Source organism: Mustela nivalis (genome assembly GCF_964662115.1).
Source record: "Mustela nivalis genome assembly, chromosome: Y".
Taxonomy (NCBI): Eukaryota; Metazoa; Chordata; class Mammalia; order Carnivora; family Mustelidae; genus Mustela; species Mustela nivalis.
Genome location: NC_139041.1, coordinates 30323216 through 30328513, shown reverse-complemented (window position 1 = coordinate 30328513; position 5298 = coordinate 30323216).

Genomic DNA, 5298 nt, shown 5'->3' with positions numbered 1-5298 from the left:
CCCTGAGAACATGACCTGAGCCGAAGGCAGCGGCTTAACCCACTGAGCCACCCAGGAGCCCCAAGACCTCACAGTCTTTAAAGTGACATTTGATATTTTCCCATTCAGCCTGCAGTCAATTAATAGATCCTGTTTATTCTAATAATACCAACACTTGATGGACACATATATACATGTTATAGAGCCACATACTGGTCTCTTACATGAATTTTTCTGCTTCCTGTAGTAAATCACAGGTGATAGCCACCACACATAAACATGGGGCTAACCTTTGGAATACTGCTATTTAGATAGATAAACAAGACGATATGGTACTTTCCCCAGCATTTGTATTAGTACTTCCAAGGCCAGTCTTTGACTTTCATGAATATATGGTTTAAAATTCTTTCTCAGATCAGCGAGTCACTTGTGATACAGGGGACATTTTATCAGAACCATTTTATTGTCTCAAAGGCTTTTTCAACAATCCCCTGACCATGCTAGGGACTCTGAGTTGGGCCTCTTTACGGCTTCATAAAGAGGCTTAGCCACAAGGCTGAAGTCTGTATCCAAATTCGCAAAAGCTGGCATTACACAAAACCCTTGTACCTATCTCCAATTCCTTGGAATATCCAAATCCCTAACATGCTTTCTAGTAATCATTAAACTTCTGTCCTCTGATTTAATTGGAAACCCAGAGAGGAGAGTTGCTGTTTAGGAATTTGGCCTTCCTAAGAGGAAAACGTGTATCCATACCACACCAGATGATTAAGTACAGCGATGGCATTTTCTAGAGAATGTTCATAACCAAGGCTGGCTATACCTACCTACCTACCTACCTACCTACTTAAGTATTTTTTTATTTTTAAGATTTTATTTATTTGACAGAGAATCACAAGTAGGCAGAAAGGCAGGCTGGGGGCGGGGGCGGCGGGGGGAGAAGCAGGCTCCCCACTGAGCAGAGGGCCTGATGTGGGGCTCGATCCCAGGACCCTGAGATCATGACCTGAGCTGAAGGCAGAGGCTTTAACCCACTGAGCCACCCAGGTGCTCCTTATGTATTTTTAAGTACTCTTATGCCCAACATGGGGCTTGAACTCATGACCCTGATATCAGGACCCACATGTTCAGCTGATTGAGCCAGCCAGGTGCCCCACTGCTTCTTCCTTTAAAGGATACTCTTTAATATGAGGAAATTTTGTTCCTTTTAACACTACTACTATCAGAGTGGCTTACTTAACTCACCCAGGGAATCTGACCTGCAGATGGTAACACACTTACTTGTAGATCTCAGGTGGTTCCAGACCTCTTCCTATCTTCTCTGTTCAGTAGCAGCAGCTGAAGCCTTATGGCATTTGCAGGTAGAATTTGTAATTGCAACTGGTGTTTTCAGGTGAAAAAAATTTTTAAGTACTTAAATTGCACACAAACTGTTGCCCAAGAAGAGGAAATAGACAGTAATGTGTAAACTATGTCTAACCACAGACACAGAAAGGCTTCATGAAGCCAGTTTACTATTTAAGATTGAGTAGGTTTGTCCAGAATCCAAGTAGTCTTATCATCTGGGCCCCCACTGTTAATTATACCTGGTTTCCTGTGAGGCTATTCTCATCAAAGGCCATTAATGTGGCTGGAAGCCCTGGGTCCCTTCGTTCACAATTCTCCTCATGCTTCCCCTCAAAAGGCCATGTTTTTCCCAGACCTTTCAATGTAGCTTTCCCTTCCTCTAGAAAATTTAGGGCAATCTCACTTCCAATGCCCTTCTTCTCTTCTTCATTTATTTTTGAGTGGGGGAGGGGCACAGGGAGAGGAAAAGAATATTAAGACAACTCTACACCCAGTGCAGAGCTGCACACGGGGCTAAATCTCACAACTCTGAGATTATGATCTGATCTGAAATGAAGAGTGAGACACTTAACTGACTGAGCCAGCCAGGCCCCCAATGCCCTTCCTGTCTACAATAGGCACATTTGTCTTTGCTCAACCTAGGACATCCTGACTTGCTCTTTAGTCGGATGTTTTACTGCATGTGAAAAGCAAAACTTGCATTGGCCTTTTTTTTTTTTTTAATGTAGCAGGTTATTTTCAAAGGGACAGGTAACTTGGGTTGGATAAAATGCACAATAAAATCATTTATCCCTGGAGGTGAATCGTCTTTCTCCTATAAAACCAAGTCAAGGGGCGCCTGGGTGGCTCAGTGGGTTAAGCCGCTGCCTTCGGCTCAGGTCATGATCTCAGGGTCCTGGGATCGAGTCCCACGTCGGGCTCTCTGCTCAGCAGGGAGCCTGCTTCTCTCTCTCTCTCTCTGCCTGCCTCTCCATCTACTTGTGATTTCTCTCTGTCAAAGAACTAAATAAAATCTTAAAAACAAACAAACAAACAAACAAGTCAAATCCCTGTATAGTGTGGGTAGTAAGGTCATGGAAAATGCTCTAATGGGGTGTGTGCGTGTGTGTTTCTTTTTGCTTAGGTACTCTTTAGTGTTGCAAAATTCACCAGCAATCCAAGAAGCTACATTGTAGTAGTTGCCTCCTCTTTCTCTTAGGGGACTTACACATGCTAAGAAAAATGGTAATTCACTAGAAAAGGGTCCAGGTCATCCCAACAGTATGGATAATTGTAAATTATTATTAAGAAATGAGCTAGGGGCAGCTGGGTGGTTCAGTCATTAAGCCTCTGCCTTCAGCTCAGGTTATGCTCCCAGGGTTGTGGGATGGAGTCCTGCATCAGGCTCCCTGCTTGGCAGGAAGCCTGCTTCTGCTTCTCCCATTCCCTGTGTTTCTGTCCCCTCTCTTGCTGTGTCTCTGTCAAATAAATAAAATCTTTTAAAAAAATGAGCTAAATAAAGCATATAGTGATAAGGTGTAGCACCACTGGAAGTCGGTTGAACTAATGAGACCTCCAGGTGGTTACTCAAAATTACAGGACCCAGTACAAATCTTTTTTGAACTCCTTGACACAGAGACCACTGTGATTCCAAGAGCTTTGCTAAAATCTAATGTGGGCTAATGTTGGGAGAGTGAGGATGCAACAGTTACTGGGATTAAGATGTGTTTGAAAGAAAATCAGAATCGGGAACACATTTTTCCTGAGTATTGTAAAAGAAAACTTTTAAGTTTACCTCTAGGCCAATCATGATTGGACATGCTAAATAGGAATCACTAAATAAAGGTCATCAGCTTGAAAGATTATGGGAGATAGACCCTGCTATTTAACAGTACACAACAGAAACCATTGTATTTAAACAATACAAGCCCGAAGATAGGATTAAGGTAATAGCTTTGTCTGCAAATGCCTTGGAACCTAGAGATAACTCAAATTGTGGTCAACTTGTGTATTTATTTATTTATTTTTTAAAAACTTTATTTGCCACAGAGGGGTTGAGAGAGACTGGGGGAGAGAGAGAGGAGAGAGAGAGAGAGAGAGAGAGAAAGAGAAAGAGAAAGAGACAGGAGCAGACATGAGAGGAGCAGGAGAATGAAAAGCAGGCCTCTGGCTGAGCAGGGAGCTTGACCTGGGCTCAGGACTTGAGCTGAAGGCAGATGCTTAGTAACTGTCTGAGCCACCCAGTATCCCCAACTTGTGCTTTATAACAATGCCTAGTCATAATAATACAGGACCTTTATGCAAGACATGGTTCTGTTGGAAAGGCACAGCAAATGTGACTTCATAGTTCTTACTAGCTTATTCTGCAATCAAATGGAATCATGCTTAAAAAAAAAAAGATTTTTATTCATTTATTTGATACAGTGACAGAGAACAAGTGGGGTAACGGTTGGGAAATAGCAGAGGGAGTGGGAGAAGCAGGCTTTCAGCTGAGCAGGGAGCCTGATGTGGGGCTCAATCCCAGGACCCCAGGACATGACCTGATTGGAAGGCAGATGCCTCACGGACTGTGCCACAGACACCAGAATTGAATTTTCATGTTTATATTTTAAAAATTTCATTTATTTGACAGAGACAGAGAGTGAGAGAGGAAAGACAAGCAGGGGCAGACGGAGAGGGAGAAGCAGGCTCTGTGCTTAACAGGGAGCCCAATGAAGGGATTGATCCCAGGACCCAGGTATCATAACCTGCCTGAGCTGAAGGCAGACGGTTAACCTACTGAACCATCCAGGCCTCCCAAGAATTGTATTTTTAAGGAAAGATTTTAAGTAATCTCTGCACCCAAAATGGGCCTAAACTCATAACCCAGCATTAAGAATCACATGCTCTATAAAATGAGCCAGGAAGACATTCCTAAATTGGACCTTGACTATAGTGTGCTTCTGGCATTGCTGGTAAGATGAGAATGTGAATTATTAATCAAAGTACTAGCAGACTGAATAAAAGCTTCTTTAGGAAATAATATGCATAGGAAATGATTGGCTGAGGGAGAACTAGATTTAAGTATTCATCATCCAACTTTCATGGTAAATAGTTCTACATAAGTTCATTGTAAGATATAATTAGGAGTATAACAAAGAAATAAGCAATCAAATTAATACAAAAATATGAAAATGCATGTAAGTTTACAAGATATGTTAACTTTAATCTGTCCCTACCTATACTGGTTCCTCTAAATGTTAGGCTTATCCATACTGTTAAGTTTTATTGTTATTTCATAAAAATGTACCACTAAATGTAGATGTTAAGTCAAATATAATCATTTTGATGTGGCCTGTGTAGGTGAGTGTTTACCTATCCGAAGAAAAGTTAATCTCTAAGGTCAGAATGTCCTGCCCCATAACACTGTCTTTTCTTTACTGGTTGATCTTCAGTTTCAGCTGACAGTGCAGTATAACAATGTGCTGTTAAGTAATCAAGCAGGTCCACAAGATGAAGACTAAGACTAAGACTAAAAACTCTGGCATCAAGCTTGTGTGAGCTTTCCTGATTATTAATACTCTATGCATATTGTCATACATGATTATTGGTAGAAGTCAGCACTGTCCATGATTTTAATGGGAGAAAACAATTGGAATCTTGAAATTTTAACTTCCACCAATCCTGCCGCATGTACCTCTTTCCTCTGAAACCCTCCCTGACTTTATTCTATATCCTTTCACTATAATAGACTATAACCATGAGCCATGAGAAGTTTAAGAGCTTTGATTGAGTTCTGTAAGTCTTTTAACAGAACTATCAAAATAAAGTATAAGTAACTCCTGAGCAAACAGAAGTAGGGAAAATCCTTATAACAAAACTTTAAGAAAACTTGGGCACCTGAGTCTCTCAGGAGGTTAGGCATCCAACTCTTATTTTCAGTTCAGGGTCCTGGGATTGAGCCTTGTGTCAGGCTCTGCATGGGGCTAAATAAGCTCGAGGGCTCTCTCTCTC